Here is a 14,189-nt window from a genome sequence, read left to right on the forward strand (position 1 = left end):
ACCCGAGAACCGTGGGTCCATTATAAAAGGTGTAACATATGCCTAACGGGAATACCAAAGTAGAAGAAAAAGGAACGGAAGAAATATTTGACGCAATAATGACTGTTTCTTGAAATTAATGATTAACACCAAATCACAGGTTCAGGAAGCTCAGAGAACACCAAATAGAATAAAATTTCTACAAAAATCTGAACCTAGGCATACTGCATTCAAACTTTAGAAAATCAAAGACAAAGGGAATCTTGAAAGAAACCAGAGAAAAGGATACCTTACCTATCAAGGAACAAAGATGAGAATTCCATTGGACTTCTCTACAGAGGCCATGAAAACAAAAAAAGAATGGAGTAAAATATTTAAACTGTTGAAGGAAACAAACCATCACCCTAAAATTCTGTATCTGGTGAAGTCCTTCTTTGGTGGGATAGAAATTACTGGTATGACTTTTTATAAAGGCAATTTGTTGCCAGTGGAACTGCTGTGCCAGAAATGTTAAGAGAAATTCTTCAGGAAGAAGAAAAATAACATATGTCAGAAACTTGGACCTACACAGATAAAGGAGGAGAGTTAGGGAATAAATAAATGTAAAATAAGATATTTTTCTTATTCTTAACTGACCTAATAGGTCATAGTTTGTTCAAAATAATAGCAACGAGGCGATTCAGTGATTAGCGCTATGGATAAGGAAAATGAATAGCAGCAGTATTATAATGGATGGGAAGGAAGAACTGAGAATAGTCTAAGCTGTTTGCCTGACTTGTGAATGTGTGCATGGTGTTATTTGAAAGGGGACTTGTATTGGTTATATGATGCAAACTCAAAGGTAAGCACTTAAATATTTTTAAAGAATATAATTGATATGATAGGGAGGGAGGCAAGAATGGAGGAAGGATGGATTGTATAGAGGAAAACGAGGGGTGGGAGGGGTAGAGGGAAGGAAAAATAACAGAATGAGACAAACATCATTACCCTATGTACATGTATGATTACACAAATGGTATGACTCTACTTCATGTACAACCAGAGAAACAGGTTGTATCCCGTTTGTTTACAATGAATCAAAATAAAGAAATTATTAAAAAAATTGATATGATAATATAGAAATAAAAAGTGCAATGATATTTAATGTTCAAAAGAGAGAGAAAAAATAGTAGAAGATGAAGGTGGGCGTGGTGGCCCATGCCTGTAATCCTAGTGACTCAGGAGGAAGGGGCAGGGGGATCGAGAGCTCAAAGCCAGCCTCATCGGCAGCAAGAGACTAAGCAGCTCAGTGAGACTCTGTCTCTAAATAAAAAACAAAACAGGGCTGGGGATGTGGCTGAGTGATCAAGTGCCCCTGAGTTTGATCCCAAATACCCACCCCCAAAACAGTAGAAGATGAATAGAAACTAAGAACCAGGGCAATGGATAGAAAAACAGTTATAAATATGGTCCATATTAATCCAGATATGGAAAAGTCTTGATAATTTTCGTAACTAAAACATTATCCCCTGTTTGTTCTTTTTAAAAATTTGGTGCTGGGGCTGGAACCCAGGACCTTGTGCATGCTAAGCAGGCATCCTATCACTGAGCTACACTGCCCCTTCTCCTGTTTCTTACTCTCTGTCTTAATTTTTTCATTTTTTACAGGGGAGAATAAAAATCAATATCATAATGTTATAGGTTTAAAAAATATAATATATATAAAACCTTTACTATAGGGTCTGAGGGAGAATCAGCTCTCAAAAAATACTACCTACCTATATTTTCTGAGAGAATTAGGAGAAAAATGTTTATTAAGTATCTCTTCTATGTTAGACATAGCACAAGTGATATGTTGATACAATTTTAATTTTTTATTATACAAAAATACCATAACAATATGTATGTATAGAAAAATTAGAAAATTCTGAGCAGCAAGTTTGTGTGTCTGTGAGAGAGGGAGAGAGAGATGAAAAAAATGTCACTGCTATGATTTATGTAGTTGTGCCCCCAATCAAATGTTAAAAACCTAACCCCCAAGATGGTAGTTTTATGACATAAGGTCTTTGGGAGTTGATTAGGTCAGAGAGTGGAGCCCTGTGTTAGTTAGCTCTCTGTTACTGTGACAAAATATCTGAGATAATCAATTTATAAGGAAGAAAGTTTTTTGTTGTTGTTTCTTTTTTTTCTTTTTTTTTTGGTGGTACTAGGAATTGAACCCAGGACCTCAGCTCCCCATGGAGGAGAGATTTATTTTTGACTCAGAGATTTAAGTCCCTGGCTGCTTGGCCTTGTTGCTTTGGGTCTGTGGTGAGGCAGATCATTGTGGCAGGTGGCACACAGTGGAGCAAAGCTGCTCATCTCCTGGAGCTGGGAAGCAAGGAGAGAGAGAGAGAGAGAGAGAGGAAGGAGGGGCCGGAGTCCCAATATCCCCTCCAAGGGCACATCCCCCAGTGACTTCACTTCCTTTCATGAGGTCCCATCTGTGATGGTTGTGCCACCCCCACATGGTGCCACAGTCTGGCAACCAAGCACATGTCCTTTGGGGGACATTTAAGATCCTAACCACAACAAGCCCTTTTGAAGGAGGTTATGCCCTTATAAAAGAGGCTCCAGCGAAGCCCCTCACTCCTTCCAGCCTATCAGGACACGTAGGAAGTTGTTCTCTATAAGCCAGAAAGTGGGCCCTCACCGGACCCTGAACCTTCCTTGATTCTAGCCCCAGAATGATGAAAAATCAATCCTGATTTTTTATAAGCTATACAGTTTATGGTATTTTGTTTCTGCAATGAGAATGGACTAAGATACCTATCTTTTGCAGTAAAAAATGTCAACACCTTAAAAACAACCTTTCAGATTTTTTAATGCAAATATGTATGTGTATATATAAGTGTGTGTGTACATATATGTATATATATATGCATACATAGAGGGAGAGAGAACTTCAACATATATATACACATATATACATGTATATATATAAACACTTTTAAAAAGGGTCTAATTATGTATATTCTGTTTCATCTACTTTGGTATCTAATATATCTAACAGATTTCTATGCATAAAGATAACATTTTTAAAAAAATTTTGAAGTGTGCATTAATTTTACCTGAACTTTTAGAATTTGAAAGTAAATTTTAGCTTGGCTGTTTCATTAGATGATGGGAATTTAGAGCGATGCAAATGGGAATTAAACAAAACAGTCTCACATCAAGAATCAAAGCCAGGTCGGGCGATGCGGCACATACCTATAATCTCAGCAGCTCGGGAAACTGAGGTGGGAGGATTGCAGGTTCAGAGCCAACCTCAGCAATTGAGGCCCTAAGAAACTTAGGGAGCTGCTGTCTCAAAATAAAAATTAAAATAATAATAATAATAATAATAATAAAATAGGGCTGGGGATGTGGCTTAGTGGTTAAGCACCCCTGGGTTCAATTCCTGGTACAAAAGAAAAAAAACAATCGAAGTCACACAGCACAAATCTCTGATACTGGTTAGCCAGCTTTTCTGGGATTTCAAGCAGCAGTGGGGTTATAATTGAAATCCTGGTTTTCAGCCAACATGTTGAGACATAAAAAAGAAAGACAAAATGGAAGGTCTACGAAGGTCAGATACAAGGACTTATCTAATGGCAAAATCTATTGCATAAGCTGCTAGAATTTTATAAAAGTCACATGCATCATAGGGTCTAAGGCAAACGGAGCAGAAAGAGAAGTTGGAATTCTATGCGTTTGGCTTGGCATACCCCTCCCCACGCAGAGTTCTGGGGAGTCACATCCTCCACCGTTCCCTCACTACCAGGAGTTTCAGGAAGGGGTGGGACCTGTATTTCTTTCCCATCAGCCTTTTACCTGAGGCGACCTTTCTGTGCCCTTCTGCTCTTTTTAGCAACTAGTGCAAGGGTGGCGGCTTGCAAAGCTTGGTTGTTACCAGGTGCATTCTTAAAATGTGAATAAAACAAAACAGAAGCCCACACCCTAAAAATCTGTCCCAAACTGGCCATTTGTTTCCTCTTAGCTCCACTATTTTCTCTAATGGAGCATGAGGTGGACTATTTGAGTGACAGGTAGATTTGCCACTTTTAATGGCCCATGAGCCTGGCGGGGTGGGTAATGTCAGGCAGCAATTTCAAAAACGAAGTCCCCTTCTGCTCTATAGAAGAAGTTTCCTTGTTAAAATACTATTTATTGTAGAACAGTTGGAAAACATAGGAAGGAAAATGCAAACTGTAATCCCATCTCCGTTAACATTTTTAGTGTTTACCAGTTCGATGTTTCCTATGCACATTTACTTATATAAAATTCCCCCTCCAAAAGAGATTGTGGCGAACACATGTTTTTATAACCTTCCATTTTCCCTTAACAAAATACCAGAAACATCTTTTCATATCATTAAATGTGATTTAACATCATGTTTTACCTTTTCACTTTAATTTTTAAGAGGTACCCGGTTAAACATTACATTTCTGTTTTGTTTTATTTGAGCATTAATACCTATTTTTATTGGATGAAGCTGCCATAGCAGAGGCAGCAGCAGGGGCTCAGATTTCCTTTTTGTATAATGAAGGCTCTTTTCTCCCTCCGACTCAGTGAAGCCAGTTCCATTCATTTCATTTAATTCATATTACTCATATTACTGAAGAACACTTACTTGCTCTGATGCCTACTGCTAATGGGCACATTTATACAGTGCACGTTTTAAAAATGTTGGTAAAGAGTAGGTTCCATGTTTCCACTGTATGACGATCACCGTCAATGAAGAAAAACACCACTTTCCAGATTTTTCAGTGAAATCTCAGCCCCTTCACTAGCAACTAGTAACTGTTTCAGCATTGGTTGCTTCTGATGCAGTTTGGCCTCCAGACATTTTCTTCCTTTTTTTTTTTTTTTTCTGCATTATTCAAAGCAGGAAAACATCTTTTGACAAGCTTGAACCCACTCAGAGTACACCAAAAAATGAAAAGCATGACCAAAGAAATATGAAAAAAATGTTGGGCACGTGAACTACTAGCTTAGTTTTTGTTTGGGTCAGTCTTCTAGTCTTCACTCATGAAAAACTTGCACAGCAATATCTTCTACTCTATGTGAAGCCTGCGAAGAGGCCTTATTACCAAGAACGCAAACCATGAGTCCTGAGCTCAAAAACAGAGTTAAAGGACGGGGGTAGAGTACATGCTTAGCATGCTCCAGGCCCTGGGTTCAGTCCCACCCCATCGCCCCAGCACTGCAAAAACAGAAACAAAAACAAAAAAAACCCAGTAGAGTTAGCTGACCACAAGCAGATTAAGCAACTGAAAAAATCTTTAGCACAAAACAGAACATTCTACTTTTGTTAATGACACGGCTTTGTTGATTTTTTCTGGCCACTTTTTTTTTTTTTAAAAGAAATTCATGGCTAGGCCAAGCTGACTTCAGCTGCCCTGGGACTCAGCTCAGGCAGAGGTCTCGGTTCACCAGGCCCTTTCCTTTTTATCCCCCTGTTTTTTCTGCTTGGGGCTCCCTTCCCTTGTGGGCCCTTTTCCTCTCTCAGGGTACTGGTATCTGAGTTCCTGCCTTTCCTTTTTCACTTTAGGTCTTCCTTCCTCATCGGCCCTCTTTTGCCTTTCTCTCCTGAGGACTCATTCATTTGCCTTAGGCATCACTTCCCTTCCTGTGCTGCTGGGCCCAGGTTCCAGGATCCATGATGGAGGTGATCTGCTCAGCATTTTGGCTGTCAGCAGAACTTGGTGCTGTTCTGGTTGCATAGCCCTGGTGGAATCACTCCTGTGGGGAGCCTTTTGTGATCCCAAATGCCACCCCGTCCAGTTCTTTGACCCTGACCCTGTACCTCCTACTGTAACAGGGGTTCACTTGATGCTTTGACTGTATCCCTTGTGGCTTTGAAACTTACATGTTTTTTTTTTTTCTTTTTCTCAACTTTCTTCTCCCTGACTTTCTCCTCTCTGATCTTCTTTTCCCAGATCTTCTCTTTCCTGATCTCTCCTTAATTTTATTTTCTCTGAATCACCTTTTTAAAAGCCCCCTGTTCCTGCTGATGGGCAGAATCACAGCCTCTGGGACAGGAGTTCCCTGAGTTTCTCCTTTGCTAGCAAAACAATAAACCTTCTTTTTTCTTTTCCTCAAAACTCTCTTCATTATTGGATTGGCATTGGGGACAAGGTTGGAGTATTTGGCAACACTACTTGTTTCTGTCTTAGGCTAAATGAGCATCATACTGTCCAAGTAGCCACCAGAGGCTATGAAGCATTTGCACGTGGCTAATTCCTTTTTTTTTTTTTTCCCCGGTGCTGGGGATTTGAACCCAGAGCCTATGTGCTTGTGAGGCAAGCACTCAACCAGCTGAGCTATATCCCCAGCCCCGCACGTGGCTAGTTCTAATTGAGGGGTGCGGTAAGTGTAAAATAGACACTTGGCTTTGAAGTTTTAGTATGAAAAAAAAAAAAGCCAATGTAAATTATCTCATTAATTGTTAAAACATCAATTGTATGTTGACATAATATTTTGGATAAATTGGGTGAAGTAAAATATATTACTATAGTTCCTTCACTTGTTTCTTATTACTTTTTAGAATATAGCTACTAGAAAAGTTAAAACGTGTGGCTCACAATTGTGGCCCTTGCTGTGCTTCTCTTGGACAGCACACGCACAGGTCTGAACTGTCGCTCAGAACTAGCAGTTTTCCAGTTGCTAAGGGCGTGAGTATTTCTTTTGAGGCCATTATGGTGTCCTTATTTTTATTTACTTTTGTATCTTAGAAATGGTAATAGTACTGCCAATTCCTAACTTTTAATTGGAAAGTTTAATTCATTTACATGTAATTACTGATGAGATACAAATTAAACTTGCCATTTTGCTAATTTCTTTGTGTTTTGTGTCTTTTTTTTTTCATTCCTGTTTCCCCATTACTGCCTTTTTTTGGTATTAAATAGGTCTTTCTAGTGAATTATAATTCTTTTTTCTCTTACTATATACATTTTAATTATTTTCTTCAATGGTTGCCCCAGATGCTACACAAAACATTTTAATTTATTTCAAAACTAGTTTAGATTAATACCAACATAAATTTCAAAAGTATACAAAAAAATTGGTAATACCAAATCTTAGCGATAAGAATGTATACACTTCCACTAATTTATCCTAAAATTAAAAAAAAAAATTACCAGCAGCCATATCTTATCCATGATTAGATTTGTCTATTATATATATTTTTTCTTTTTTCTTTTGAGACAGGGTCTCATTAAGTTGCTCAGGACTTTACTAAATTGCTGAGACTGGCCTTGAACTTGTGATCCTCCTGCTTCAGCCTCCTGAGCCCCTGGGATTACAAGCATGCACCTTCATGCCAGGCTAGAATTTTAATCAACTTATTTCAATTCTAGTTTTTTTTATTTTTTATTTTTATTTTTTAAAGCTACCTAAAAAACAAACCTTTATTGATCATGGCTAAATAATATAATTTATTTTTACTCTTTAAACTGATTAAATTTGTGTTTGCTTTTGTATACTAAGAGGAAGGCGATCCCTTAATTTATCACTGAACACAATAACAATTCTTGCCCAGCAGGTTGGGGACCTACTTTCCTTTGTAGTTTTAAATGGATACTAATTAGTGAGTCAGAGTTTTGGTATGAAAAATAATAAGAACTTACTACAAGGAATTAAAAAACAACTTATCTTTATCTGTGTCACTAATTTTATTGGGTAAGAACATTTTCCTTGATGTAGTTCTCAACTGATTATAAACCATGTTGAGGGAGAATATGAACTTGGGCTTCCATAACAAAATACCCTGGACTGGGTAGCTTTAACAACAGACATTTCTTTTCTGATGGTTCTGGAGAACAGAAGTGGGGTCAGGGTGCCAGGTTCTGGTAAGGACTGTCTTCCTGGTTTGCAAATGGAAACTTCTGCCTGTGTCCTCTCAAGAGAAGAAGTCGGGGGAGGGCAGGGGGAGGGGGGGTGGAGAGAGAGAGAGAGAGAGAGAGAGAGAGAGAGGGAGGGAGGGAGAGTGTTATGAGCTGGTCCTTTGTTGTTTTCTTTTTCTAAGGGCATTAATCCCATGAGAGCCACACCCTTATGACCTTATCTAAACTTAATTTTCTTTTACAGATCCTGTTTCCAAATCCTATCATATTGAGAATTAGGGCTTTTATATATTAATTTTGAGGAAAGGGACACAATTCAATCTATAACAGTCAGTAAAGGCGAATTATAGTCTAAATCACAAATAACTTTTTTTTTTTTTTTTTTTTTTACTTATATGAGTATGTTAAGAAAAGTATTTTTAATGCAATTTTTATGCCGGTAGCTTGATATTTATAAAGTTGGCAGATGACTGAGAAAGCAGTCTTGAAATACACAAAAATGGTAATAATAACTAGCATCAGAGTTGTCGTCTCTCTTTTGATTTATCTTAAAATACACTAATGAGTTTGATATTATTTTTCACTCTGGTTATTCAATGATTAAACAAATATTTACTAAGGTCTTAATGGGTGCTAGACAGTGCTTTGTATGAATTAATTTTCATTTAAAAATATAACATAGTGTGTGGGGTCTCAGGACTGCAGAAAAGCATATTTTATATACAACATTTCTAAGTCTGGTCAGGGAGAGTGAAATCCCACTCCTTCCATGCATCCACATGATGACAAGATTTTTAGAGAGTCGTTGCAGAACAATCCAAGAAAGATATAAATGGCTCTGCTAAGCTAAATGTCTGGAGACAGATTCAAAATCATTTTGACTAGTAATTGAATAAATAAATATGGAATAATTTGAATAAATAAATTGGCAAGATTCAATAACTGGACAGGGTGGTTTAGGGAGAGAAGAGGAGTTTGGGTTGATTTTTAGTGTTCTGGATGAAAAGATGATGTTACTGGGTTGCTCTGTAAAGGAGGAGAGGAAAGTTCAGGGAGATTTGGAGAAAAATATATTGACTTTGTGAACTAACTGGAATGTTTGTGTCTACATGTGCAAAATTAAATGGAGACTGCAAACAAAGTAAGTCCTTTCATTAAGAGGGGGAGGAGAGAAAATGAATGCTTGTTTTATTTTTACTCACTTTGTTTTCATTTCTTTTCTAAAGAGAGAACATGGAAAAAGAATCACAATCATTTTGACTTTTAATTCTTTTTGGAAATCCTGGAACCCACTGTGGCTCTAAAGAGAAGAGAATTCACACAGAGGAGATGTATTAGTTTCCTATTGCTGCTGTAACAACACAAACTAACTGGTAACACACATCTATTTTCTGATAGTTTTGAAGGCCAGAAGTCCTGAAATCAAGATGTCATTAGGACTGCATTGCTTTAGAAAACTGCTGGGGTGAATCTGTTTTCTTGTTTTATTCAGCTTCTAGCTGGATACCTATATTCCTTTTTTGTGTTTCCTTCTTCCATCTTCAAGTACAGCAGTACAGCATCTACAAATCAAGTCTCTAACATCTGCATTTGTTCTCATATCTCCTCTGACTCTGACCCTCTTATTTTCCTTTATGAGGACCCTTGTGATTACTTTGGCCCATCTGGCTAATCTGGCTAATCTAAATATCCTTAATAATCAAAGTGCCTTTGCTACATGTGTTAGTCTGCTTTCTGTTACTATAACAAAATATCAGAGATAATCAACTTAAAAACAGATAGGATTTATTTTGGTTCACAGTTTTGGAGGTTTCAGTCTATGGTTGGTTGACCCCATTGCTTTTGGGTTTATGGTAAGACAGCACACCACTGTGGGGAATGAATGATGGTAGAAGCCCATTCACTTCATAACCTGGCATCAAAAGAGAAAAAATGATGAGTGCCAATCTCTCTGTTTTTAAGGATTTATTTTATTTTATTTATTTTTAATTTTTATTTTCCCTGTATCACTTGAAGGACACATCACTAATGACCTAAATTCCTTCCACTAGGTTCCACCTCTTAAAGATTTCACCTCCCAACAGTGCCACAGGCTGGTGACATTCTAGATCCAAACTCTAGTACCATGTAAAGCAATAACAGGAGGAGGAACTCTTTTGGGGGCAATTATTTTGTCTTCCACAGAGGGTTTGTCTTATCCTTTATCTTGGTTGGTGGGGGTTATAGGGAGAGATCTGTCTCAGAAGGGTCCAAATGAGGGACTGTTTTTCTTCTTTTCTTTTCTTTCCAAATCCTGGAAGATTTTTCAGTCAGATTTGCAATTATGATGATGTCTACACAGGTTTTTGGTAAATTGGAAGTTTGGAGCTTATTTTAAGGAGATATGTCATCTATCAAGAAATAATGTTATTATTTGAAGTTCATTGTTATACCATGCTGTGGTGGGAGGGAACACTGAAGTGATGTAAATACATCTCCAGCATGTTTGCAAAAGTGGAGTAATCCCTGAAACAGGGAAAAATAATCACTCTAAAATCCTCACCTTAGGTAGCCTTGCATTCTCGCAGGAGGGGTACCAGGTAGTTCCTACTTCTAGGGGGACGAGTTGTGACTGCTTCCTCTACATAGCCTTTCCTAACTCCCCTGCCTGAATGAGAAGTTCCTCCCTTCTTCCATGGTTTCTGGAACACAGGTTTATTTTAGAGGATTGATCACTTTGTAATAAAATTTTTGCTTACTTCTTTGTCCCACTGTAAGTAAAGCTCATACCTATTCCTAATGCATCCCTTTGTGCTTGATATCATGCCTACCAATTATTACATATTGAATGGATGAATTAAATTATTTCTATAACAGCTTCTGAATCTTGAATTTCCATTTATATACATATGCATACATATATATATTTTACTTTAGATTTGCAGGAATGCTATATTGGTAAATGAGATAATTTCTCTAAATTGTTTAAGATCTTCAGAAAATGCTTCTTAACATATACAGTTATCAAATGAAAGTCTGTGCTAAAATTTACTGTTTTCCTTTAGTTTTACCTGCCAAAGTTGCTGGTTGGTAAAACTTGCTTCCGTGGTGAAGCAGAGTGAACTCACAGCAACACACACAATTTTATGCAATGCCTGATGAATGGAAGACACCCAATAAAGATTTATAGAATGAAAAGTTGAAATAGTTAAGTAGTTAATAATAATAGTCCTAGGTCATTATACTTCTTCTTTTTTTTTTTTTTTTGTACTGGGGATTGAACCCAAGGGTGCTTAACCACTGAGACACATCCCTAGGCCTTTTTATTTTTTATTTTGAGATAAGATCTTGTGAAGTTGCTGAGGCTGGCTTTGAACTTGCGATCATCCTACCTTAACCTCTCAGTCTGCTGGGATTACAGGTATGTACTACCATGCCCAACTTGGTCATTATACTTCTAATAGTATATTTTTAGAAAAGTAAAGAAGAAAAACATACCGAATCTTGTGTGTCAATTAATTATTTCCTTATTGTTGATGAGGTAGAAAAAATTTCCCTTCAGTTTCATCACTATGTATCAGTCAGCTTTTGCTGCAGTAACAAACAACACCTCAAATCTCAGTGGCTTACAACAATTATTTCTTGTTTTAAAAAATATTTTTTAGTTGTAGATGGACACAATATTTATTTATTCATTTTTTTTTTTAATGTGGTGTTGAAGATCAAACCGAGTGCCTTGGACATGTGAGGTAAACACTACCATTGAGCTACAGGCCCAACCCCAACAACAAAAATTACTTCTTTTGCCCATTATATAAAGGATATAAGCCTGCTGTGATTCTGATGGGCATGGAGGGGCTACATTGGGCTCTAATGTCTAGTCAGGTCTTCTCGTTCTTGGACAAAAGTCAAAGAATCACCCAATATCTAAGATATGCTCTACTCAAGGTCAAGAAGGGCCAGAGTTCAAAGGGAAGGGAGAACAGGGTGAACTATGCAAATACATGTAAAGCCTTTGTTCTGATACAACTTATGTCACATTCACTCACGTTCCATTGGCCAAAGGAAGTCATGTGGTCAAACTCAAAATCACTGCATTGAGTAGGGGAATGCACTCTGCCCACAGGAAGTGTTGCCAGGGTGACAGGGGAAAAAAACAGTGAACAAACAACATAACCCACCATGACTGTGTCTGAGGTAATGTTTGTCAAACCAGTATTTGGCCTTTTGTAATATTAATTACTCCTTAAGACTTTGAATTTGGAGTTTCATTTATATAGCTTGAGTAATAATGATTAGAATGTTTTCAGTCAATTCTGTATAACTAGACCTCAGAGAAAAGAGTAAACAGATTTGGGCATTTTAGGTAAAGAAAAAAATTTAGCTTTATAAATATATAAATGTTTTATGAAGATGGTGATGGTCAATTATTTTCAATATCTATGCTTTATTCCAGCAGAAAGGGATTTAAATTAAAGTAGACATACTGGGGTATAGTTACCATAAAGGAAATTTCTTGACCAGTCAAGTGAAAAAGACATGGAGGGCAAAAGGTCTTCCTAGCGGAACAATTAAATCATTCATCTACTTGGAGGAAGAAGGCTGGGCCAGATGACAGGTTTCTGCCAATTCTCTGTTTACAGTACTTTGAATCTGGAAATAAAGAAGTCCTTCTAAAGACAGATGGTATTAAAATTCTTCTTACATCAGAAAAATGGCATTAAGAGACTCAGAAGCTGGCTTGATGTAGAAAATGAAAAGCATAAGAGAAAGAGGAAGGAAAATATAATTCAGAAAACAACACAGCACGGTTCCTTGGAGTTTTAATGTATTCATTTGTTTTATTCTTACTTTCAGGGAACATTTAATTAGTACCTACTATGTCAGTCACTGGGATAGGTGACTGGTTTGGTAAGAAACTATGGAATTTATAGTTATTCAATATAATCAGCTATAAATTTCACACCTCACCACTATTCTGCCTCTGATTTTATGCTCACCATTTAAGAGAGTAAGATACTTAAGCTATATTATGATTTTCAGTTATGAAAATCTAAATGCTAAAAAAAAACTGTCATTCAGGAGATCAAATAATACTTTCTTCCTCAAGCATATTTCATGAGCTCTGAGGTGTTTGTAAAAGATAACTGATCCTCTCTGACAGCAAATTATCCTTTTATTTGCTTTTGAGTTGGATTTGTGAACACAGCAGCAGTGGTTCAGGGGCTGTTGTGTTTCGTGAATACTTTTAAAGAAGTTACCTCTTCTAAAAAGACAAGAACTCCGACATCATTTTGAATGTTTATCTGCACAACCCGCCTAAAAGACTCAGAAATCGTTTCCTCACGAAAAGATGCAGGTCTGAATTTTTAAAAAGTGACAAATATTTGTCACAGTAGTTGCTATGTGGCATTACAGAGTCTTAATCCGTGTGCTAGCAATGGAATGTGCTTGCTTGTTATGACCAATTTATGATAATCCTGACTCTTATGCAGTGCTTACCAAGAGCCAGGCAGGTTGAAGCTCTTGAGATTTGCTGACTCACTTAATCCTCACAATAGGCGGGGAGGAGCTATTTTGCAATTCCACCGTTATCCCCATTTTGTAGATTAGAAAAAGTGAGGCTTAAAGAGGCTAAAAATTTGCACAAGTCACAAAATTAGTAAATGGCGGGTTGGGCTTTGAATCTAGATAGTGTATCTCCATTTTGCTGCCTCTTGCAAAGCGAATCCAATAACCTGCAATCTTATTATGTTTGGTTTCATCCTACCCTTCAGCTTGATCTGGCTCCTCTGGTTTGGACCATGAGTTTGTAATTGCTTCTCTCAACGCAAATGAAGAACTTTTCGCAGATTCTTGTGGTGCTTAATTGCACAACAAAACAGTGCATACACAGCCTTTAAATGAAATGAACGACGGCTGGAATTAATCAAGAGCGGCTTGTTTCAGGTCTAAAAATGACCAGTCGTTCTCCAGTGACAGGTGTAAAAGTACAGTGATTGGGAGCCAGTAAGGATGTAGGCTCTTCCCCATGCAGGGTCCAAGGACTTCACCCAGGCAGGCGAGGACCGGTCCACTCGGAAGGGGCCAGTGGCAGCTAGCGCGGCACTACACCGGCGTCACCAGGACTCGGATCTCCGGGTTCCTGGCTGTTTTCCCGCTCCCAGGCACATCCCTGCGGGTGGCCGGGGCAACCTCTGCCCAGGAACTGGGCGCTGCCGGGGGCGTTGTTCCCCTGAGCTGGAGGAGAAGCGCTGGCGCATCCTGGCCCCGGGGCTCCCTGCGTCCTCCGGGTGCCTGGGAGTGGAGGTGCGCCTGCTGGGGAGAAGAGAGAGGAGGAGGGGCAGAAAGTGCGCGGCTGAGCCCTTCCCCTGTGTCCCGCCGCCT

This window comes from Sciurus vulgaris (assembly GCF_902686455.1).
Source record: "Sciurus vulgaris genome assembly, chromosome: 12".
NCBI lineage: Eukaryota > Metazoa > Chordata > Mammalia > Rodentia > Sciuridae > Sciurus > Sciurus vulgaris.